This window comes from Cygnus atratus, chromosome 5 (assembly GCF_013377495.2).
Source record: "Cygnus atratus isolate AKBS03 ecotype Queensland, Australia chromosome 5, CAtr_DNAZoo_HiC_assembly, whole genome shotgun sequence".
In the NCBI taxonomy this organism is placed as follows: domain Eukaryota; kingdom Metazoa; phylum Chordata; class Aves; order Anseriformes; family Anatidae; genus Cygnus; species Cygnus atratus.
In genome coordinates, this window is record NC_066366.1 from 3,830,433 (window position 1) to 3,857,107 (window position 26,675).

General features: G+C 35.4%; 1 long non-coding RNA gene across 1 annotated transcript; it reads right to left on the reverse strand.

Moving 5' to 3' along the window:
* Positions 1–5,186: 5,186 nt before the first annotated feature.
* On the reverse strand, positions 5,187–11,309 carry LOC118249883 (uncharacterized). Its single transcript, XR_004779243.1, has 3 exons — positions 11,180–11,309; positions 8,976–9,088; positions 5,187–5,235 (listed from the first exon to the last, which is right to left on the reverse strand). It is a non-coding gene; the product is annotated as an uncharacterized LOC118249883 (long non-coding RNA).
* Between the last annotated feature and the right edge of the window lie 15,366 nt (positions 11,310–26,675).

Consider the following 26,675-nt stretch of genomic DNA (forward strand, 5'->3'; position numbering starts at 1 on the left):
TTTTTTTTTTAACTGGAAAATTGCAGAACTACCTCAGTCCACCTCCTCATATTGTAATAGTTCTTTGCTGGTGATTCCTTCACTAGTGGCCAAAAGTGAGTAGTAATTATGGTCTGTATTGCAATGGGACTGTATATTTATATTTCATTTATTTTTGTACTAACAGCACTCAAAATATGCTACAGATAAACACTGTATGCAAGAAATGTGTGCTATTTACTCAAATAGAGTATGATTTTTAGCTAAATTCTTAAAGCAGGGGAATACTTTGCTTTTGTCATGTGCACAGAACTTAAAAATGCAACTATATATTCTAAAGAATAAATTTCAGAACAATACTTTTATCTCTTAGACACAGAAACATAATGGGAAATATCTTCAGGACAGAAACAAAGACTAAAAGATATTGCAGAGTAGGTATTTCCTACTTGGTTGTAGGAAAGCTTAAATCAGAATTAGAAAAACAACAACAAAAAAGAATCTTGCTCTCAATGTTGCCTGTCTAATTTATCAAAATAACAATTTTTCTCAGTATGTAACAGTAAGACTTTAAATTATTATTTTGATATTAATGAGAGCTAAAAGGTCAGACAGTTGCATAAACCACCTCTGAAATTTCCTTCCTGATGAAAGAACTTTATACAAACTTATATTAAAGTGCAATACATGCATAATATATTTTAATATATTTATATAATATTATTATTTAAAGTATGTATCTTAAGGAAAGTTTAATTGCAGAGCCTTTTAACATGAACTGAAGAGGACGCTGTATAATATTGAGGATGGGTATGTTGGGAAAAGTTGGCAAGTCACTGGTGAACAATTCTTTTCAGAATAATTTTGACTTTCATGTTTGGGCCAAATGTATTGTGCAGATGCTCCTCTGTGGTGGTTTTTATTTTAGTAGAAAAAAGCAATTTACAAATGGTATTTTTATTGGGAGCTTTGTTCCCAACTCCTTTAAGCACTCTGAAATTGTCCTTAGTGACACTTCAAAAATATTTCTGTTTTCTATTTTGCAACCCTTCCTATTGACTTACTCTAAATATTTAAGCATCATGTCTATAACCATCTTTTAACAACCTTAACTGGCTACATTTTGATTTTAAGAAATAGCACACATCCTTCAGGGTTCATTTATAAAGAATAACTATTAGATGAATCAAGAATAAATATTCTTTATTTGTTCCATGCAGAAGAAGTACTTTTCTTAAAATAGATTTTTACCTCTTTGTAATGTACACTGGGAATGTATGGAAGAAGAAAATCTTGAGGAGCTTCACAAAGGGTGTATAGAGAATGAAAAAGTTGTCTGTAAAGCTGGTGTGCTCTGTAGGAGCCTGTTTAGACATGCCTGGTGCAGTGTTATCCCAGCAGATGTGATCCAGTGCATGGGGTTCCAGGGTGCTAGGGGTTTGCTGCTTCCATGTGTGAGCCTGGACTTCAGGACTTTTAGCAGTTTCTCCTTCCTTCTCTTTAAACTTGCATTGACACTTTACTCCCGTTCACAGCACTTTATTTTCTTGGAAATTCCTGAGAAGTTAGACACATTTAAAGTAAGCAAAGCAAAGCAAAACAAAACAAATATGTACCACACTTTGATGCATGGATACAAACTGTTAGCTCTCATGTTTGCTTTTAAACCCAACAACTTTTCTGTAGTCTTATGTCTTATTTATCTGAGCAAGTAAGTTTGTTGGGTTGCATCGTGTTAGGAAGACATGAGTTTCACTATGCTGTTTAGCCCCGATTTTTTTTTCCACTGTTTACTTTATTACAGACTTTCTGTAACTCTTTGTTTTCTACAAAGAGCTTATCATCCAAAAGAGAATAAAGTAATATTATTTGTTAGTCTGAGTACATACTATGATTTATAACCAAACCCTATGTAGCATAAAAAAAGTATGCCTAAGTCTAATATGAAGCTTGACTGACTCTTCATTTGAATAGAAATATTCTTGGCATGTCAGTTGTAGCTAATAAAACTAACCACTCAGTGCCTTGTGCAACAAACCTCAAAGCTATAGGAAACTTCTGCAGAGCTTGTTTGACACATGTTGATATATATTCATAGATTCAAGTATTTGAGTCAGTTAACAGGTTATGCCGTATGTATCTGAGGCAGAGGAGAAAAAGTTTTACATGTTTGATGGTGATTTAGACAGTCCCCTTAAGTGTTTGGTAAATTTACATTATTATTTCTTTTTGTTAGAACTCATGAAGGAAGAGGGAAAAATTACTTTTACAGCCACTTTAAAGACCATGGCTTGAATTGTAGATTATACTGAAAATGTTACTGTTAGAAGAGTTCTGTTGTTACTTTCTTCTTTGCTTTCACTCCTTCTTTCCAAGCTCTCTTCATCTATGAATCTGATAACAGAGTACAGAAAGAGATAATTGCATTAATTTGCACAAGCTTACAGTACTTGCAGGTAATATGTCATTCTCAAATCACTAGAGATGGTTTACTAATGCAGAATCTATATTATCATATGGCAACTTTAGATTATGACTATCATATTTTCCTTCATGCTTCATCATCCATCTACTTGCAAGAATATACCCTTAGAGCAGAAAGTGACAACATCTTACTGCATCAGTAATTTATCAATGCAAGAAAAGATGAAGGATAAAGTTTTAGGAATGGTTGAGTCATTATTCCCTGGCCTTTTATGACATACTTAAGGTGACTCCTCAGTCTTGTTCTAACTTACATTTCTGGTTGATACCCATGGCTCCAGAAAGCACGTATGTCATCGAAAAAATAGTTTGATAAAATTTTACTTTTCCTCCATCTTCTACATTCCTTCATGGGTTTAGCATTATCCATATGCAGGACAGGAAAGAGCTTTGACAAAGGCACCTATTTCAGGTGAATGATTGTACTGCTTCAGATCAAACAAATCTATTAATTCTGATCTTGGTGGTCTCACAAGTAGCAGCTGCTTTAATAGCAGCAGGTAAGGACACAGCAAGTGCATGGTGATAACTCCCCACTTCTTCCCTCCCAGAGTTTGGCAGTCTGCAGTGGAGCTGGGTGTTATAGCTTTATCTTTTTATTTAATACTCTTCAGTAAATGCTTCATTCATGAATTTGCCTAAATAGCTTTCCAAAACCATTTATACTTTCCACTTCCACAATATCCCTTGGTGATGAGTTTCACAGTTTAATTACATGTTATATAAAAAAAGTGCTAAGTTGTGTTTGTTTTAAATTTGCAGCTGAAAATTCCATGGAATACCTCTAACTCCTTACATTGAGCAGTAATTTCCAATTCCCTTCTGCATATCATTCATACGTGTATGTATCTCTATAGTATCTCTTAGCTGTTTCCTTGTGAGCTAGTCCATTTAATTTCTTTTTAAATGGAAATAATTTGAGATCTCTGATCATCCTTTTATCCTCCTTATATCTTCTTTAGTTCTACTGTACCATTCTTGAGATGGGGGAACAGAATTGCATGAATGCCATGTTTATCTTTAATAATATTTAGGTTTTTAAATATAAGGTTTTCTGTCCTAAGCTTTTAATGCTTTCCAAATAATTCCTAATGTTCTATTTGCCTTTTTAGCTGCTCCTGAGCAAAGCGGAAGTATCATTGTAGATCTGCAATGACTTCAACATGTCTTTCCTGATTGTTTATAGCTAAATTAGCAGCCATCACATGCGAAGCATAGTTAGGGCTTTTATTTTTCCCTGTATAGATCACTTTGAACTTATCAAATTGAATTATATCAAGCAGTTTATCATGTAGTCATTCCATATTTTGAGATATTATGCAACAATTTGTGATCACCTTTTTGTTCTCTTCTTTTTCTTTTGATCATACATTTTGAGTATTTTTTTTGCTATCAAAAATATCTAACTTCTCTGCTATTTTTACAAATCTTTTAAGAACACATCAAGAAGCATGCATCACTGTAGGATCCCACTGGTAACTCTTGTACATTGTGAAAACTGACTATTGAGTTCTGTCTTTCACACTCATTGAAATATAGAAGTAGATGCCACTTATTGATGCTTTCCTCCTTTGAAACTCTTAAGAAAGAGCCTCTGGTAAGAGACTTTGCCGTAAGGTTGTTAGAAACTCAGGTATATACTATATATCAACTGGATTACTGCTATCAACATGCTCATTGACTCCTTCATTAAGCTAATAGATTTGTGAGGCTTGACTTTGATTTACAAAAATGTCTTGACTGTTGCCCACTATATCTCATTTACTAACTTACTTGCCTTTGTATTCTAGTCTCTATTGTATTTCCACCAACATGTCTGTTGTAGAAATCACATTTACTGCTCTGTAGCTCCCTAGAATCTCCTGGAAGTTTATGGAGAATTTGCTTCACATTTGATACCTTTAATTTCTTTGTTATTTAAGCTAATTTATGTCAACAACCAAAATATATCAAATTCATACTTGCATTTCTTTAGAACTCTTGGACGAGTTCTGTCTGTTTGTGGCAATTTGCTATTGTTCATTCCACGATTTTTTTCCTATAACCTCTTCCACTGGCTTTACAGTTTCAGAAAAAATCCTCTGATGTATTCCTCATAAAAAGGCTCCTCTAGGGCAACCTTTCCAACTCCTTCCTTTTGCATTTTCATGCACATAGTTACTTTAACTTTTCTGCTCTATCCTATCACTCCATGACTGTTCTTATTACACTTCTCCTGTATAAGTCTTACAGGATCTTTAATAATATTTTGTTTCAGATTAATTTTAAATAGTTTTATTAAAAATTCTTGTAGCTTATAGGCATTGCTTCCTATTTAACCCTGACCATTCCAGGAATTTCAGTAGTATTTTAAAATGCTTTGAGGAGTTTTCTTTTTTTCTTTCTTTCATTTTTCTTTTTTTTTTTTTTCTTTAAACCTCTATGATGCTTTTGCTTAAATAAATAGTCTTCCTGACACCTTTAAAATTGTTGTCCTTTTCACTGCTCCTTTTAACGTAGAGATTTCCTTTTAACAAACTTCTTCATTTGTAGACAGCTTTTCCTTCTGAAACAAATAACTGCTGCAATAGAAATTTTGTTTCAATGTTTTGCAGTTCTTTACAGCACAAATATTTTCCTTTACATAGCAATGCATAGGAGACCAAACTAATGCAGATTCTGTCTCACAGTCATATATGAAAAATATTCATACTCATTCCATTGGGAATATGTCATGACTTCTGAAGTATCTACTAACTTCTGATTCTCCACCGTATTTCAAGGTCTTTGTATCTATAAAAATGAATACATAACAGTAGCAATTTATTTGACAGTGTTAAGGCTCATTTTCCATACATAATATAATACAACTTAAAGTGATAGGCAACTCAAAAAGAAAAGCTCTAAATTTATTAAAAGAAAAACTGTTTGAGTATGACTGGAAACTTTTATATTAATTTTAAAAATCTTAAATGACTGGCACTGGCACTATTTGGTTTAAATCCTGCACATAACCATTGCTTAATAGCAATCTATACTGCTCATATATATTATTGTCATCTATTTCAAGGAGAAAATATAAATATAATCATATTCCATTCTGTTGGAATGTCTGTTTTATGAAATTTTGGGCTTATCTGGAATATTATTAAAATATTATTTTGTTGTTTTTGGATAGAAAAGTACTTAATTTCTCATTCTTTTTCTACATAATTATATTTCTTTCTGAAGGGGAAAAATTGTACAGACCAATTTGTTCTGTTTGTTTTTGGTATTTTCTTATGTAAACTTCCCCAAAAGTAATACTTTTTACTTGTGTATTTACTTACTCCATCTGAAGGTATAATGTACTGATTTCATTTTATCTTTAATTGTATTTATTCTATGGGCTATTTATTTGATCTTTGCATTTCAGATAAAGGAGTAGTGTTAGTGTTATTTTTATTATTATTATTTTTTTTCTATATACATTTCTGTAATGATTTCAGGGTAGAAAAAAAAAAACAAACAACTGTCTAGGATGAAAAAAGAGCATAAATGTAGACAGTTGTATTAATGACAAATGTTTTGGAAGCCTCTTAAAATGTACCTGTAACATTTGCAAGTTCTCTTTTTTTTTTTTCTTAAGGGAGTTTAGTATATTTAAAAAATGTCAAGGAGACTTGTGAATGTAATTGAAGTTGTTTATACTTTTTCCTTTCTCCTGATCTAAATAAGAAGTAGCTTTACCATATACATGTAGGTATATAACTTACTGAATGCACCCTTCTCATCTCCTCTCCTTTCCTGTCTTTGATGAATATGAAAAAAGTGGGTGTTGGATAAGAGAAATTATGAATTTGGAAAAATATAAAGAAGGTTTATTGGATGGAGAAATGACTGATTAATTTATTAGTAAAAGAGAGTTGATGTGATCAGGAAAAAGAAATGAGTTATATGAACAGTAAGGGCAAGCAAAGATAGCATCTGAACAGTGGCCTAGTGTGCAGTGCTGAATAAGCATATGAGTATTTAACTAATCCTAGAGTTAGGCATAGTGTACAAATAACATGTAGTTCTCTGTGTGACTGCCACTTCTTCATTCTTGAGCTGATGTTGATATGGATGTGCATGCTGAAAAAACTGCGTGCTCATACATGGATTTGCAGTGAAGAAAGTGAAAAGGGGTGAAGGAAAGAGCTAGCAGAAGTTTGTTTCTGTATCCCCATTCCAGAGTAGATACGGAAGCGCTGGTGCAGTGTTTGCATCGTTACATATACACATGCAGTGGCTGCTTATGTTCGTGGAGAGATGGGCTAGAGGGGTTTTCTGAGCTGGTAAACTTTTTGACAATTCTGAAATGTTAACAGGCATTTTAAATTCTTAGTGCAAAATTAGAGGAGACTTAAGGGAAAACACTCTTTTACAGCATTTTGTAAAGGCAATACCCCAAAATAACCCACAAGTATTACATTTTTATTTTTACCCCCCTTAATGCAACACTTCTCAATTTACTTTTGGCAAGCCAATTGTAATCTTTAGCTGGTAACTAATTTGGTCATAAAACACTGACCCAGATTTTTCTGGGTAATTAACAAGTCGGTCAAATCAGCAGAAGCAGGTGTGGTGTATTTTCAGTACCAGTGGAGAAAAGCAGTTAGCTGGTGTTTTAATTCTCATTTCCAGTAATGAACTATATAACATTCTGGCTGGCTAATGCAATTAGCATTGTCTCCTCCTCCCCTTACCATCTCACTTAAAAAAAAAAAAAAAAGAAACTCAGAACAGAAATTTAGAAAAGACCAAGAATTACTGACCCTTTTTGCACTCTTCTCCTACTCATGTTATTAACCTCCTAGATTGAGCCTTTTGTAGAACAGTAATAAAAATTTATACAAGTATGTATCATGTTACAAGCTGAGACAGAAAACAATGTTTCCATTCTTCAAGCAATTAATTATTGTGATTAATGAATTCCCCCTTCTCTAAGCACAATTCTGCCAGGCAGAGCCAGCCCGTTGACATATTGTAGAATTATAATGCATATCTAATTAAAGGTGACCTGAAAAGGCAGGGTGTTTAGCCTTCCCTGTCAGGACCAAGAAACTGTTAATCAGAAAGTGCTTGCTTTCCACACCACCCCACCCCTCCCTTTTTTTATTTTTGTGCTAATTTCAAATCTTCTCCCTGCATCAGTGAGCAGATGAGATCTTCAGCCAGCTTTCATCTTTCAGAAAAATGAATAGTGCAGAAAGAACATTATCAAATGAGCTGTTGAAGAAGTCAGTGAATATGTCATTGAGTGTGACTGCTTCCAGAATGAACTTAGATTTATCTCTGTTATCTCCCCTCTCCCGACTCACTCTCCACACTCTGCACACAGTCCACATGTCAGCTGGGGTGGGTCATAATGAATCATGAGGGACAGTTACTTGTAGTATAGTGACAGGTCCAATTGTGATACAACTTGTTCTGGAATTAAGTTTGTTAACATTATAAATTGTCTCATTTGACCAGAGGTTTAAACACCTAGAAGATTTTATGCATGCAATTTCTTAAAGTATTTCATTTCCATTAGGCAGCTGCTGCTTTACAGTATTCCACAAATGAAATTGTTTCATCACATCAATAGCTGCACAAAACAACTGTGACAACAAGAAGACTGTTCTTGCCCCCATCTTGCAAACAACTATCATTCAAATCAATAAACTCTGGCAACCAGATAACGCCAAGAGAAGATATTATTTAAACTCATTTTTAAGCACATCTCCAAATGCTTACACTGATGCAAAATTCTAATTCAAACCAAGGAATTTTCATACTGTCCTGTTCAGTTTCTATAGAAATAATCCATTCAGTTAGCAGCATCTTAATTAGAAAACCAATAAATATTTTCATTTTTCTTTTCAAAGCAGGCAGTTTTACCGTATGTGATGTGAAGTTGTCATAATGAAGACTTTTTTTTTTTTTTTTTTTTTTTTGCATATGATGGCAAACAGTGTGATTGAATTGCCATATTTTACCCACAGGGAGAAAAAGAAAGACTAATATTTTTCTTTTCTTTTCATATGTTGTCAGTATTACCATGTAACCGAATGTGATATCAAAAAACCTGCAAAGTCAGCACACCTTCTAAAACATTTGCTGTATGCTGCAAAGCCTTTGGGTATTTCACTAGTTACCTATGAGTTCATACTTGTGATCGTATTTGCCTAGGCTAATCCTATGTAACAAATAAGTCTTAGATGTTTTCAGTGAAACAAAATCAATAAGTAGTATCACTGAAGTTTAACAGCATTTTATTGTTAATTTATTAAAATCAGTTGGTACAACTGATTTATTTGTTTGTTTGTTTGTTTTTTAATCACAAGCCTCAGGTGTCAGGGAAATTTCTGCAAAGTTGTTTTCTTGGGCATTTTTCCATATGTCTGCTGTTTTACAGGGATAGAATTACACTGTTAGGCGTGTATTTTTCCTCAGATATCTATGAACGCATGAATGCACATACACACACATGTGCTATATTCTTTTTTTTTCTTTTTTTTCATACTCACACAGGGTCCAGATGTCCCCTAGCAACCTGGAAAAAGCCTGATCAGTTGAGGTATCAAAACCCATCCTAAAGCCAGGACAGGTTTTGGTCCTAAAATCTGTTGCAATGGGAGAGCTACAGAGAAGCACAAGAGAAAATACTGTCAAATTGCTAATTATCAGTACGATGCATTTACAGATTTTTTACAGCTTTATCCCAAATGATATTGCTGTACCTTTTTATTCAGGGCTGTAGTTGAAAAAATTATTTACAACCTCTTAACAAGGAAAACCTGAAGTGCTTGCTTAGGGAGTGGTATTTTGCAGTTGAGAAACTGAGGCCTGGGTCAACTAAGCAATTTTCTGAGAGGAAATTCATGTCAGAACTGAGAGTTGGAATTCTTCCACAACCTTGTCAATTGCCTTTATTAAAAAGGAATCCTTCCCTTATATCTGACTCTCCCCTAGACTGTGAATAACTTAGGAAAGTAACAAAATTTGTAAATTAAATATCCTGAACATTATTCATCACAGTATTCCCAGCCATTAGACACAAGCAACTGCCACTTGCATATTCTTCTGAAGCATGTGTAGCTATGTAAGAAACTCCTGATATAGGTGAATTTCAACACAGATTATCTTCAAGCATTAAAAATTCTAATTTTAGTTCCTTTTAAACTCAGAAAAGCTGATTTCCAAGTTACATGAAACCAATAAAATGTATGTTTTCTTTGCACTTCAAAATGATCAGAATGTATTTGGAACATGAAGTCACCCAAAAGGAACAAGATTTGTCATCTGGTCAAAAAAGATCACTTTCTTCTTTCTTTTCACTGGTCATTAAAAATCACTTTCTTCTTTCCTACCAGCACTTTGACTATACAGCACCAGACTATACATAGATGTGTGCATATATATACATACACAGATATATATGTATACCTATCTGTCTTACTCTTAAACTTACCCCAGCACAATACTTCTAACTGATAAACAAGATCTATCCCCTATAATGCATTGCCTGCTTGATTTGATAGTGTTTTTTTCCTTGCTCTTCATTTGTCTGAGCTAGGTTACTTTTACCATTTGCTTTGAGGTTTTGAGGATCTCTTTATTCATTTCTGTCATTTAGTAATCTTTCCCCCCCCATGATTAATTGAAATTTGCTTATGGGGGGGGATAAGTTTACTGAGGTGCTAAGCAGTGTGTCTTCAGTCTTCACTGAGTTTTTGTGCAAGTAATGTTCCTATTAATTTCAGTGGAATTTTTGCTCGATTAAGGACTAAGGATTTCAGGATTCCATCCCCCCAGCCTCAGAAAACATCAAGTAAAATGTTTATTGCAATTATGCTAGAAATAAAGCCTGCAGTAATAAACTATCACAAGCACTGATAAATCACAGAACTACAGTAAAGCTTCTGAATAGATCAGGAGACACTTAAGGAAGAATTGTTGTTTGTATGAGCCCTGGAGTCATCAGCAGTATTTTCCTTTCATCAGATAGTGCTGCAATTGATTGTTTTGATGGTTTTCTAGCTTTATGTTACAAATGAGAAATTTTACACAAACAATTTTACCTCAATTTAAGAGACATAGGACATGAAAATTGGCAATGAAAAATGGTAACACTTTTGTTGCTTGTAAAATACCTTACTTGCATAATTATTGATATGACACAAAATAGATAATAAAGACATTTCCAAAGTAAGTTATACCCCTGTTAAAACATAAAAAATCAAGTTTTGTTTAATATTCCAGCATTTTATTGCAGAAAACAGTAACAAAAACTATTGTTAAATATCTGAAGAGATTTAAAATATTTGTCATTTTCCTTATTGTTTGATGCTGAAATAAGCGTCTTCAAAATACTGAACCAAAACAGAGGAAATGCTGAAGTTTTACCCTGTGTTTTAAATACCTTCTGTGGGAAAATAAATATCAGGAAAATTCTGGGGTTACTATTCCAATATGTACACACTCCAGACACAAACAAGATAAAACAAGAGTTTTATCTGAACTCTTAGCCCACATTAGTCCTGTGCAGAAACTTGTTCCTGAAATGATGGACCTGTTCAGGTCCACGGATGGAACAGGAAGCTGTGTGACTTGGCATGTGTAATGCTGATTGAATCTGGGCTGGAGTCTCATTTCTTACACATGTAATGTGTACTACTTTCATCTATCACCCGATACCTTTAATCAGCATGGAATTAATGCAATGACGTACCTTAGGCAAAGACTAAGCCTTCCTTGTGTTTTAAGCTTATGAATCATCCATTTGAATACTGTGTGCTAGTTCATACTTTAGTTCGTATATAAGACAGTAACTGATCATAGCTTGAAGTAGCATTCAGCTTCTGTAAGGGTTGCAGAATCAGGTCCTCTGATATTTACAGAAAAAAAAAAAAAAGGAAAAAGAGGAGTGGGGTTTGATTTCAGTTATGTGCTTATAAATCTCAATAATTCTATTTAATTTAGAGAAGTCACTCCAGATTTACACCAGTGCTACTGCAAATCAAAATCTGGCCCATTGTCTTAGCAAAATACACCAAGTCAATATCAGTTCATTACAGAGAGGGAGAGAGAAAGGGAATGAGAGGGAAAACAAGGATTTCGTTAGCAATGCATTCTGTAGTATAAAAGATAAAAAGGAATATCCAATTAACACACCACTATAATTGCTTGCAGACATTCTTTTTTATTTAAAGATGAAATAGCTAAGAGTTCTCATCAAAACTAGGGTCACAGCCTACATATTAAATGAAAGAAATTGATTGGGCTTTATTACACCCTGACTACTGCAAATGTGCCTCAATCACTGATTGCTGTAAATTTATTCTTATAAACTACTAATTGCCCAAGTCATAATGGTAACAATGGTATAATGAAATTATCTTGATCAAGCTGATGCACAAATTTTGCTTGACAACATGAGCAGTGTGAGAAAAAAGGAAAGAAGACATGCATACAAATACATAATGTTTCATTAAAATTAAAACCAATGTTAAAACAACTGTTCTCTGAAGTATACAAAGTTCTGTATTAGAAAGGCTTCCTTTAGAAAAATCATTTAAGAAGACAGGCATTTACATTTATAATAGAATGATCTTGCATTTTTTATTTGTCTTGAAAATTAATGACTTACTTAATCACATTTGATCAAAGGAGATAAGTTGATGTAGTCATGTGTTTCTGATTGCATTAAACCTGATCCAGAGTGGCATGATGGATATTTAATAGTCTTGCTGTCCCTCTATATCTTGTCACCATTTCTTGATATGCATGGATACTGTAGAGCACACCACAGCACAAAGCTATACTTTTAATAGAACAGAATAAGTTTAGAAAAAAAAAAAAAGAAATTGTGTTGTAGCTTACATGGTGGAGCTTTTAGAAGTAGGTTATCCACTATCAGAATACTTTCCTAAAGACAAAACCTCATGCTCTACGTAGTTCAAATCATTTTCTCCTTTTAAAAACACATTTTGCTTCTTCTATGCTGCCTGTGTTAGAAGATATCCCTCTAATAGCTTTCAAGAACTAGGCATAGAGAAACTATGTATAAGCAAATACAGCTATCCAGAAACTGTATGAAATTTCTAGAAGCTGGAATGCAGAGCATTGTGTAAAATGCCAAAAAGTGGTGCTATTTATGCTGAGCTAATAGCTGTTTCTACAAGTGTCAGCTGAATCATTCACAGGGAACGTTGGTATGTACGAGAAATTATTACTGAGTAGTTCAAATGTAGTCCCAACTGTTTCAGAATTAATTGTACTAAAAAATATTTAAATTCATGTCTAATTCTTTCTCAGTAGATGCAACATTATGAAAGTGTTTTTTTTTTTTTTTTTTTTTTTTTTTTAATATGGGTGGGTCTAAAAAGCAGGGCTGCAAACTTTTATACAATGCCATCATTTTTTCATTTGTAAAATGAGGGGCTCCTAAACTTGGTATAGTTGACACAATCCTATGGGAACATAAAAACCAGAGCTGAAAGGGTTTCCAGGGGTCATGGAGCTAGGTCTGCAATCCTAGCACAAGCTGCGTGGAGTATTTGATAGGCTGCCTCCTACTGTAACTGCTGTGGTCTCTAGTTTTGCCCTTATTGCCAGGAAGCTTTTCACTAATGGCTAACCCAATGCCCTTTTGCTGCAGTTTATACCCAGTGACACATACTTCACCTAGAATGGCCATGGAAAAAGTGGTTTATTCCTTTGCTCTTTGCAATACTTTTTACATACTGGAAACGTGTGGCTCTGCATGACCTGTCCTTTGCACAGGTGCGCTGGGGCTCCTGCTTTGCAGGGTCCTACCCTGCTCCTGACTCCAATAACTAAACCCAAGGAGAAGCTCACCCTGGCTTAATTACGATTGGCAGAGCCCAGGTGCCATATTAATCCTCCTCAGCAGCGGTGTAACCCAGAGGTGATTGCAGAGAATCAGGATACCAGAATGAAGACCGACAATAAAACCTGGCTGTGGTGGATGCTGTATCTGATTTTGTGTGCACGCGTGCTGCTTTCCTCGGGGTTACCCCCTCAGGGAGAGGGCCCCAGCACAGGCCGGCACGCTGCACGCACACAGCTAGCAGTGCAGGAGCACGTTCCCTTCCAGCTTCTGTGCTATCTGAGTCTAAGGTCTGAAACCATGACAGCTGTTTTTAAAAATACATATATTCAGGGGCAGCGTGCAAGAGCTCAGGACAGAAAATCTGCACCGTCAGCCAGGAGCAAACGACCTGTTTGCTGCAATGTGCAGCACCTGGCGGGGCAAGGGGTGACCCGTCCACAGCCACCCGGCGACACTAGGGAAAACTCGCGGCACCTGGGCCGCTGCCTTGCGTTCTCCTTCCCCCCCCTCCCGGGACGGGAAAGGAAAGGCCGTGAGTCCTCCCGGTCCTTCGCGCACCCCGGCGGCCCTGCAGGTAGTGGCTGGGGCTGGTTGTACGGGCCTCGCGCCCAAGGGCTGCCTGCCTCGCGGCGCCCTCAGTGCTCGGCTGCCCGTCGGCCAGCAGAGGGACAGCGCTCCCTCCCGATGCCTCCTCGCCTTGGCTGCTGATCCCGAGCTGTGTGCTGAGCCGGTGGACAGACTGCGAGCAGGTAGGTACAGGATAAGACGTTAAACAAAATTAGTGCCTGGGAGCGGAGGAAAAGGTTTGAAGTTTGTTTGTTTTAAGTCTTCCCTCTTCATCCCAGCTGAGGATCCTCGACCTTTAAGTCAAGGTTTTCTAAGTATGTGATGAGTTTTCTTCACATTAGCCGATTTTTAACACACGTTAGTGGCTCCGTGGAAAGCCGTAGCTCCTTGAACTAACCTGGAATTTATCAGATAATTAAAAATGGCTTTTGTATGGGAACATCCAGCCTCTGAGCATTCCTTGAATAAAAGTACATGTGTTGTTTCAAACTGCTTGGTTGTCTCAATCCACCTCGCATTAAGTGGATTTCCCCCAAAGCATTCACCGGCTGATTTTACCTCTCCACTGGGATAGATGGATTTGCTGTTTACCCCGAAGTGCTTGGGTTAAAAGTAGTTTTTTTAGGATTGATTTTGGGTGACTGGATTTTCTCCCTTGCAAATGGCTTTATTTTATAGGAGCAGAGTAATATTTTGGGGCACAAAATTACTTAAAGTACCAATGCGATAAAGATTTTGTTAATTCTGTGGCACTAATTCTCTTGCAACCAAGCGTGTGGTAGTAGCTCATAGGATCTCACTGAATCACATTCCTGTGTTTAGTGAAGTATTAGAACTCTGTTGTGGTGTTAATTCAGGTGTGGGTAGTTTGTGTAGGCTTTTGTTTGTTTGTTGTTTTTAATAAACACAAACCATCAAATTTAGTGGTGATTGACCTTTCTTGGCTGCTCAGTGAAAGGCCAAGTGTTGTCGAACAAGGAAACTTAATTAAGCTCTATCACTAAATATTATTTCTTATATATTAATGAGACGTCCTGTAGGCATAAGCTACTCCTGCCTCTAGGTTACACATTCTATGCAGATATGCTATGCAAACATGTATTTTAATGTTCACATTGGACCAGATTTTGTTTTCCATTATATCCATTCCACAGTTGCATAAACAATGGATACTAAGTATTATAAATGATGTGAATATTAATAGTTACTCTATGTTATTTGCTATCCTTCCTTTTATTATTATTCTAATTTTGTTCCTTTTTTTTTCTTATTGTTATATTTTAGTCTGGGTGGATGGAATTGCTTTAGCTTTTATATATATATATAGGCTGCTAGATGGAATTTTGTAGAAAAAAACATATTTGCACACCTGGAAGCCTCACCCTTCTTTTTCTCTCCCTTCCACTGGCTTTTCTTTATTATTATGCTGCTAATTTTAGTTGCCTTTTTTGGGTTGCATAGTTCTGTTTCCAGCTAGCACTTAGAAAGAAAGGTATGTGTACTTGCAAGTGGTCATGTTTATAAATTCAGATTTTGATAGATCTCTATGAGAGATAGTGGCCTGTACAGAGCATAGGCGGCCTGAAAATTACAAATCTCAGAATCAGTGTTAGAAGACAAGAAATCGTATAATAACACTCACATGGATGGTAGGGGTATTTCTGAAGTGTTAAAATCAGAATTTTAATCTGATGCCTACTGAGAAGACAAGAAAATTCCTTAATATTATTAGTATGATCAGTGCATGATGCCTGGAATGCTATGCTGTGAAATGTTAGCAGTATTTCTGGAACTTGTAGAACAGGAGTGCAAAAGCTGGATTTTCTAAATGGCCTGTTCATGTAACATTGTAACACTTATTCTCTGTCTTACTCATCCATTCATTTATCCATCCATCTCTCTATGTATCATGAATGACAATTCTAACTTACTTTAAACTCTCCAAAGGTATATTCTTAAATTTTAATGTTGGAAGAGCTTCGTGATGACTAGTACTTTGGCTTAATGTGGTATAGCTTCTGACAGCTGCTGCTGTAAGAAAAGCAAAGGATGACTGCATTACTGTCAGTTTCTGTCAGATTCTGGTTGCCAAACTCTTGCAGGGATGATGACAGTGAACCAAACAAGAGTGACAAAAGGAGTCAAAGCTGTGATTTTAAATAAGGAAGAGTGGACACTTGCATTGCATTTTGTTCATGGTGTTCATTCTGTTCTACACATGGACTTCTTTGTGCTGTGGTCCTTGTTCCCAGTTTTTGAAGTCACTCCTCAGGACTTTTACCTGAGAAATGTTGACAAGCACAGAGTGGTTCAGACTATAAACAGAAGAATAGCTCTAACTGTGGAATGTACTTGAAAGAGAAGAATTATCTCTGAGGTTTGACCCCAAGAACACTGAAACCCTTCTGGATAGCAGCTTGTAGTTATGAGTAGTGAAAATGTGACTTTGCTTTCAAACCAAATGAAAGTGAGGGACATATATAAAAGTAATAAACTATATCCTCATTAAACACTACTTAATGTTCTTCACGTGAATTTCTGTATCTTCATTTATCCCAAGATTGCTTTCTGAATGAGTTTCTGAACAACAGAAGCAGTATACTTCTGTGTGTTAGATGCAAGTAGAACAGCTGGGGCAGGTGGTGTTTAAGCACGGGATAGTTATTGGTCTCATTCAATTTATTACAGGATTTCCAAACCATCCTACTCTAAGATGTCAAAGTAGCAGAGCAAAGAAGCACGAGAAGTTAAACCATTTGTTTTTATACATTCTCAGTTTTGTATAATATACATGTATTAAGAGTAATAATAATGTGACGCTACCTCCTTTTGCAACTAACTACGAATTCATCTTTGTGCCAGTGATCCCCAAGATGAAGGGTGAATCTGAGGCTATGTCTGAATCTTGGCAACAGAAGTCCAAAGGATGCCATGCACGTATCTTGTATGATTGTATTTCCCTGCTTTCCCTAGTGTCCTCTACCCCCACCCTTTCTATCTGCTCATGATGCTAGAGCTGTGATGAATGAGCTGACTGAGGGGCAATGACATAGATATTTTGTTGACCTAGGGTTTAAAACAGTTTTTGCTGTACTTGTTTGCTAGGTAAGATTTCTACGGTGGTAGGTGAGCTTCTGCAATTGACAGAAATATGGCTAAACTACAAAAAAGCTCTGCACATGGTGTTACTATTTTATGGATAGATAAGCTGGGAGGAAGTAAGTGGGGAATAAAATCAGTAGGTAAGCACTGAGACTGTATTATCCCCGCTAAGATAACACTATTAATTCAGTACTCTGTCAAATGCCATTGAGAGTTGGTACATATAGATTACTCCCTAAATTTATATGAGAATGTTACCAGACTAAATCTACTATGTGTTTTGCATTTTGTGTCATTGTTATTCAAAGCTAAGATTTACTGTTTTCCTTGTATTCTCTAGTATCATCAGCTGAAACGTGCTGAACAGTTGCAGGAGAGAATACTGTGACACATTGCAAAATGGTGTTGTTTATGTTTCAAGTTCCATTAGGAACAAGTTGTTTTTAAAAATATATATCAACTGTGGTATTTCAAATTCTGGGAAGTATTTTGCAAAGGGTTTTGTACTGGGAGGTAACAAAAGATTTGTTTAGTTCAAAACTAAGCAAAGTTAGTTCTTGAACTAGAGAATTTTTGTAATGTTTGAAGTGGAGCCTAGCTGAGCTACAAGCTTGCTCAATCTTGATGATGTGTGTGTTCCTAGTTCTAGCACAGCAATCAAATATCCTTAGAAAGAGGGCTTTACTGAGAACATATCTTGTTATTTATTCTGGGAAAAACAAAATTCTATTGTTTTTCTTGGTATGTACTTTTTTGAGCATCAAAAGAGTCTCAAAATGTTGTTTTGTATTCCTAGGAAGGACACATGTAGCTCTGGCTGAGTTCCATGGAAACACAGCCCATGGCAGGCTACCCGTTGTTTGTGTGCACGTAAGACCAGCTTTGGGTTATCAAAGCTCAAAATTTGGAATCAGAGACAGACGTTGCATAAAGAAGGATTATCCTTTTACAGACTTCCTTAACCATCATACTTGTACTTAAGTTTCTCTGCAGTGACAAAAGTCTATGTGGGTTGAGTGGTTAGTTTCCTTTATTTTACTCTCCTTTGATTGTTGTGGTCACAGAAGAGCTGGTCAGCAGAGCCTTCCTTGAATCTTGTTGGCATCATGGTATTTTTGTATGATCTCACTGTCTTATGAAGGATTTATGTGCATGTATGTTAGTTATGATAAAACTTCGTGATTTGATTTTTCTCCCTCCTCAGACCCTTAAATGTACAGTATTATATTAGTGCAAAATATGCCATGGGTATTATTTCAGTGAAATATGCTCTCTCACTTCTAAATTTCTTCAAGTTTAACATAAGTACTTATAGTCCTAAAACAAGAGCATGATCAAAGGTCACATAGTAATTAACTCTTGGACACAATTCATTGACATTAAAAGGGTATCCTTCAGTTGTTTTGTGATGCAGAACAGATGCTTCATTAATCAGAAACATATCAACCTGAGACTGAACACTAATAAAATCAAGTGCAATGACTCAACATTGCTGGGGACACAACTTAATACACATTTCTTCACACAATCTTCAGTGTAAGTATCCAGACTTTTTTCTTGAACATGAGGATTTTAGAAGACTTTTTTGCCTCTTGTAAATAACCCAAGACTCATGAAATGATTTTATGGAACCAAAACTACCTTCAGAACAGGAAACAGTTACAAATGGTCACAGCGAGCTACATAAATACTGATTATGTTATAATGATTGTATTTTTTTTACTCTAGTGAAAATTTTCCATGCATGCAAGCTCTTGAATATTTTGTTCTTTTTTTTTTTTTTTAATCTGGAAGGAAGGATGAAAAAATGAGACTAAGATAAAACTCTTTTTCCTAGTGGGGTAGAATTGGAGGAGCGGAACACTTGAAGTCAACTCCTTAGTTGCCTTGCTATTAAGCCTGGGCTCTGAACAGACGTAGTTTAGAGTGTGGTGAATCTTTTATTTATTTATTTTTAATCTCACTGTATCTTGTAATTTCAACATGCATCACAGTTTTAAGGAAAAACAGTGGAGCTAGCAAAGGGAATATTTTCTAATAAGAGATACGTAGAGACTTCTTAATACTGATCATTTTTCTCTCTGTATCAAACATGTTAACATATCCAGACCTGAAGAACAAATGTTTTTTTATTGTTGCTCTTAAGCCACTTTGAAAGTAGTTTTCTTAGCTGCTGCACTAGTGTTAGGAAAAAAAAAAGTCTGAACAAAGACATAAGACTGGCTATCATAAATGAAAGTTGGCACAGAGCACTACAAATAACATCTTGTTGTTTTATGGATTGTTGGTTGCCACTTTGCCATTTTGATGACTATCTTTCGAATATGTTACTATTCAAATGTGTCATCACAGCACAAACCATTTATGACCTTCCTTGATGTTACCATCTGACTAACTCGTGTTCCTTCACTGTACTCCATATACTTTCAAAGAGCAGATTGTTATTGCTATCACTGTCATATTGTTTTCCATTTTGTTCTTTCTAGGACAGTGGTAGAAACAGACTAGGTATAATGTTTTGTAAGTGGATGAATGATTAAGATATCTTATAAAATAAATATTTAAGCTTTCCATCTGTTCCACCAATCTGTTTCTTTTGGTATTTGTTATCTTAGTTTAAAAGATTTAAAACTCCAAAATATTGTCTGAAGCTTCTAATGTTTACTTTCAAAAATGTATTTTACCTAAAAGGAGAAATATTGCAAAGATAGTGCCAATACTTCTTTCTCAAAACCTTCTTTGTAATGTACAGGCCACTTTACAAATGATAGTATAAGGTTGAAAGTACAATCAACCCAAACTTCAGGGTTTGGTTTTTGAAAATTTATATTCTAAACATCAAAAAATGTGCTGCAATTGTGTTGCCAACTATGTTTCAAAACAACAACAAAAAGTCACAGTGGTAGGATTATTTTTAGTCATCAAAACCTATTTAGGACAGACCTGTCTGTCTGTCTTAATTAGACCTAGTGATGCTGAGCTGAAAGCCCACTAGAGGCAAGTCAGAGAACTTAGTTTGCTGTATTGGGGAGTGTGAAGCTATGTGCTGTGGAAACTGACTTGAACTGAGGTAATTCCTTAAAATCATAGCAGGTGTCTTTCTAACTCAACTGGCCACTGCTCTTGCCTTTCTCAGGAAAGTATGAGATTGCCCTTAAAAGGGCTGCTGTAAGAAAATGTCATTTCAGGGATTGATGGGATGCTTACCTGAAAAAAGTCTTTCTCACACCTAAAATTTCAGTTGTCTTGGAACATAGAGAGATAGTGGTCTTTGCTGTCTTCAGTTGTTATCTCTCTACAGAACAGAATACTGTGCTTTATGGAAAGAGAAGAGATTTTGCTCTGTTGTGAAGGTTGTTTTTGTCGTGTTTTTTTTTTTTTTTTTTTTTTTAAGTATTGGAGGAGACATTTCTTGGGACTTGGTAACTACGTTGTCCGAAAATTTCCTTATGTAATTTTTACATAATTTTTATGTGAGATTTCAGACTTATGGTTTCCTAATGAATTGTTAAAGAGATCTCTTATACTCCACACTAAGTTACTGGAAGAACTAGACAGTATGGGTTTTAAGTGTTTTTGCAGGCACTTCATATAGAACCCCACTACAAAGATGAGAAATGGAGCATGATAGAGGGTATAGCTCACCTGGAGTTAAAAAAAAAAAAAAAAAAAAAAAAAAGGTGTATTAAAAGTAGATGACAGAAACATTAGGATTTTTATTTGTACCATACAGTGATAGGATAAATTTTAAAAGTTGGTGAGGTAGAAAATATGAAAAGAGAAACAGAGTATTCTATAATTAAATGAAATGTAAGGGGAAAAATACTATTTGAAATAGAAGGGTAAAAATGCAAGACTTGTTAATTTTGTTGGTGTATGTTGCATATTGTAATGAGAAACAAAGCACTGATACCATGATTAATCATGATGATGTTCCTTTTTCACTGTCATGTCTAGTCTAGCAGCCTCAGTACCAACATCTCTGGTTCCTAAATTGATGAATAAATTCAGTTAATCAGCACAAAGTTCTAGGATGAAACTGGGCTCGTTTCTCTCCATTCTTAGAGAATCTTGGGTTCAAGTTATATATCCAGCACTTAGGAAAAGTCTGAACTCAGATCTTCTGCTCCCACCAGCTTTAAAGTTTGTGAAAACTGTTTCCAGCTCAGCTGTCCAGGGGGAATCTGTTATGTCCTTTGTCTTAACTACTCCTTTGAGAAGAACTCCACAAGCAAGCAGTTTTACTCTTCATACTTTGTTTTATCCCTCCATCCTCTTAATCCTTCTGTCTCAGCGCTAAACGTAGTCATCATGTGCTTCAATAGTTTTAACAGTCCATAAATTATAGACAATAAAATGCTTTGCACTTCTCCACCCATCCATTTGCCCCTTTATGTCCTTTGCTGCCTTCATGTTCTGATCTTTCCGTCCTTCTGCATAGACAACTGTCAGTGGTTTTTATTTCTGTTTTTCTGGCTTTGACTCTTCTGTGTGCAAATTTCACTAAACTAAACCTCTGTAGGGTTGACTCTGCATTCAGTGTCATTTGTCAATTTCCATTGATTAATCTTTGACCAGCAGTGTGAGGGGAGACTTGCAGAGTCAGCAGCTAGTAACTGGCCTTTTCTAGGATTATACTGTAAGAACTTCCAAATTAAAAACAGAGCTTTCTGATTCCTCTGCAGTGGAACTTTCAAAACAAATTAAAGTCTCTCAACCCTCTTGCTCCACTCAACTCTATTTTTTTTATTAATTCCTTCTCGTTTTCCATAAGATGACTGTCTTTTTGAAAATAAAATTGTCTTACACATTTAAATATTTTTTTGTTCTATTTCTTTTTAGAGTTGTACATCCATGCAAATAAAACAAGAAAGCCCTTCGTATACTAGACTATGTCTCTACCCTACTTTGCATAGAAGGGCACAATCTAAGGTGAAAGATCCATTTCAAGGACAGAAAGATACACAAAGCAAGAACACTATACACATGCATACTCGCATATCAGAAAGGCTTCTTTTACTTGCATCGTCTCCATAATCCACATAGGAGAGTGTGACCTTTTTAGAGAAGGCAGAACAGATGGTTAAGTTGGAGATTAATATCATTCACTGTCAAATATCTGATAAAGGAAATATTTTATTTCAACTGAAGAAAAATTTTTAGTGTTTTGACTGCTGCAAAGTCTCCTTAAACTGAATTTATTTTCTTAGAGGTTTGGAATGTTTTTTTGAAGCATAAATTCTCTAAATAACTCTTCACTTAGGACTTCCATGGGAGCTTGGATGAACAGTTCTTTTCCTGCCTTGTTGCCCCTCTTTCTCTCCCCATGTATATACTCCTGACTCTTGCCTCTTTGTCAGGAAGCAGGTCTGCCAATTCTATGTGAAGTGTCATTATTTTGTCGCAGCTAGAGGAGCTCAAGATTTGCACAGTGGGCAGTCGCCTATCTGTATTCTATATTGACAATTCCTGGATACTGCTGCGCTAACAATTCCATGTGAAGCAAATGCAATTGTTTGGAGGCAAGACATAGACCCTCCGCATTCCCTTCTCCTCATTGCTCTCTTTCGCCTTTTGCTATTTAATAGGACTTTACATAAAAGGACTTGTACATAAAAAGAGATGGAGTTAAGATATCAGACTGTGCAAGCATTATTTGTCTGATTTCATACAGTGTGGTGATTTATCTAAATTCAGTAGTGAAAATACTGTTATGTTTGCATTTATGTCCCTGAACAACTGTTTGCAGACTTAAGGCCTGTGTTGTCTTTGGAGAGAATAACACAAAAAATTAATCCCTAAGTGAACATTTAAATAATTTAAAATATTATTGCCAAGAATGACAGGGGAATACATTTTTTTGGATTTAACAGTTGTGAAGACCTGTGCTTGGCAGATGATCAAAATACCTTATTGGTCTCTTTCCTGCTCTTCGTACAGAGCTCTTTTGGAGGATCATCCTGGCAAAGTTTATTAACTAACTGATGCTTATTTAGCAGGCTCATGATCAATAAAAGTGATGATGGTACTGTTATTTTGGAGGAGGATTTACTGAAGGTATTCTTGTATTCTAGTAACAAATGAGAAAGGAATCTAATATGGTGTAAAATCTTACGAAGTTGGCCAACTGCAGTTCATTTTCCTTAGTAAACTCTAAACTCCTTCCAAATGGAATTGTAGTTTGTAATGTTAAAAAAAAAATAAAATAAAATTCCTTTGGGCTTAAAGATAACACAAACGGCTTTTCACTCTGTAAAGTTGATCAGCAGTATTTACAAACAAAAAGGACACAGGCACAGGGAAATGTTATTGTGTTATTTTGTTTTTATACCGTGCTTTAGCTATTGAATCTTTTTAGTGTGGTACTGGTAAGATATAAGTTTCATATTGGTTGTCTACTGTTGTCTTTACCTGAGCAGTAATATATGAGCATCTTTCGAAGTGCTTACACCTCTAGAAGATTTAAATAGTATCTAATCTGCCTTTTGAAGGATTGTACAGCCCCTTTCATTACTGTGCTTCTACACATCTCAAAACCAGAAGTGTAGCAACAACAATAGTATGATTTCACCCTTCCAAATTGCTAGGGAAACAACATTATTAACTTACAAAAAATATATTCCACTGTCATTCTTGAAAATAATATTTTAAATTATTTTAATGTTCACTTAGGGATTATTTTTTGTGTTATTCTCTCCAAAGACAACGTAGGCCTTAAGCCTGCAAACATTTGTTCAGGGACTTAATGTTATAATGATCTGCCCCCAAGCTCGCACCCACCCTTCTAATAATGATTGACAAGACATGCAAAGCTTGTAATGATATCTCGAGATACATGGGAATGAAAGAAGACAGATGCTGTAATATGGTGGATGCACAAACATTCTAGTAGGACAGCAGTAAGAAATGGGTCATTGAGAACGAAGAGAATATAGAATTGCACCAGCATTGCTGTAGTTGGAAAAAAAAAAAAAAATCTGTGCTTAATGGTTCACATCTTTTTCCATAATAGAGATCTCTTGCAGTTACTACTCTTTAAGGTCCTTTTCAACCCAAGATTCAAGTGCACAATTCACCATTGTCTCAATCAGATTTACTCTAGTATAAAACTGGAAGAGTGCAGTGATAGAACTGAAGTCTCCAAATAGGGTGAGTGACTAAGAGAGAATATTATATCCTAGGCTAACTGTAAGGTAATTTGGTTTTGGTGAAGAGATTCATGTCAAATGTCACCATTTTATAGGAAGGTGATAATGGCAGTCTGAAAAAGCTACTGAAGAAGGATCTCATACTGCCTGAAAAATGATTTCAAACAAGCACGAAAAATCCCACAGAATCCTGTGGTTCATAAAGATGAATAACTGTCTAAATGCCTGAATTTTGGGATTTTTCACAGCTGCAAGCTGTTGCAAGCCTTTTGACTGTTTTGCTTGGCTTAATCCCATTAGAACAGAGCTAGGAATGCAGCAGCGATATAGACAGCAGATAGTACATGGGTCAGCTTTTTATTCTTATACAGGGAAATGGAAAGAGAAATTGTGCTATCAGATCAGGACACTGGTTCTCCACTTATTCTTTATGGCTAAGATGTATTCCTTAGCTCTCGAATTTCCAAATGCCAATCATCTGTTGGGCATGATTAACACCTGTATAAGAGGCCTTATTTCTAAGCAATTTGCAGTCCTATTCCATGTTCTGTCTCATACGGCTTAAAAATAAATAAAGCCTAAACAGGAATATTAAGCGTGTCAATTATTAGCTTTGATTACTAGAGAAACATGCAGTCTTGCAAGAACATGTAAAGCCTCTAGATGTACAATATAACATTTTGTGGCAGTTCAGATTGTAAGAGTTGGACTCTTAAGGCTAAATCTTTTCATTGACTGGAAAAGGTTTTGAAAGAATCCTCTTTCATGACAGCAAAATAAATGTGTAATTCAAACAATTTATTTTAGGGCTCAGTATGTTCTTTTGGTTATTTTTGTTCTGTTTTTAATACTCTTTCTTGCTGTGCATAAGGCATGCAGGATTGAGACGATTCATACATAAAATCTTCCCTTTCTCCTTCATGGGTATAGCACAGCTATGTTGCAGTGACAGAGACTATGATGTATGTGCTTGGGTAAACTGACTATCAGTGTTAGAAAAACAAATCTATACATCTAAGTATGGATTTTCTGTTGATTTCTTCATACAAAGTCATTTCTTGATACAAAGTCAGTCGATACCTTCAAATATTTAAATAATCTGTTAATGTTGTGGAGAGTTAAGCAGAGTTTGAAATGCTGCTGATTTTACAAACTTAATAATAAAAATCTGCTGACACAAATGTATTAGAAAGAAACCTATATAAAGGAGCAGTTAACCCAGAACTATTGTGAGATTTATTATATATTGTTTGACATACTTTCATATGAGCAAGCAGAAGTACCCCATCCTTTAGACTGTGGTAATGTGCCTTATTGTTAAATTCAATAGGAAAAGCTATTCATACTGTAGTATGATTGAAAAGAAAATTGAATCCTTTTGATGTTATAAATGTGTCTATTACTGCATGTGCACACAAATTTTCCATGGAAATTATGGTGAAAGTAGTGATTCTCCTAGAAAAATGCATTAGTGTTGACATGTTCAATTTTAGCCACATCAGAATATAAATACCCTTTAACCATGGTCAAATTGTTGAGAATGTATATAGTGTAGCTACATAAGTCAGTTGTCTATCTAAAAATACATGTTCCTGTAGTCCAGTTATGTTCTCTGTTTCAGTGGAGATGGAAGTTAAAAACAGTGACTCACACATACCACTATTTTCTTACAATATCCTATTTTAATATGTGAAGTATATTTTCATGTAACAGTTCATGATTACTGTGGTTTTTCAAAATTAAAAATTACTTAAGATTTTGGTTATGAAGCAAATATGCGAGCAGTTGACTGTCCATTCATTTGCATGGCAATTGGTCCTGTGTATGTAGTGCTAAAATTACTTTTAATGGTGATAAAGTCTATGCTACTTTGCACTGACAATTAAATAAGAGTGTATCCAATAGCTAAAGATGCCTGGTAGTAGCGCTTTCAAAATTTGCAGTTTGTCCAGCATCATAACTAGGAAAGACAAATGTTTTTTCTATGAAGTCTGGTGTAGGCAGTCAGCTAAAATTGCCCACTGCTTTAAAGTGAATCACTGAGGCACTTTACGTATTAAGGTACGTTAAGTAATATAGCATAATGCAGTAAGAACTAACCTGACATAAGCAGACAAGAAAACATTATTTATGCTGCATCATAATTATATAAAAGCACCCATTCTTTTTTAGGAGGGAAAACTTTAATTCTTCAGAGCTCACTTGATACATCTACAGCAGTAATGTTTCCTGTTGTTTTATCCCAATAAAGAGAAAGCTCTTTTTTTTTTTTTCAGGCTTAGTGGACAGATTTAATTTGCAGAGTATTATAACTTCGTAAAATGCTAGAAACCTAAAAGAGACTTTGAAGACCTTGCAGTTCTGTATTTATATGACAGACAATTTTGTATCATCTGTGTGTTTAGTGTCTGGCCTAACATCAGTTCCCCATACTACTGCAATGTAACTTTTTTCTGATGAATTAATGGAACTAGTTAGTGAAAAAGACTGCTTCCAGGAGGTCTCTCTTCTTGTGCGCTTGTATTCAGCAATATCTTCAATATTTTTAATTGAGA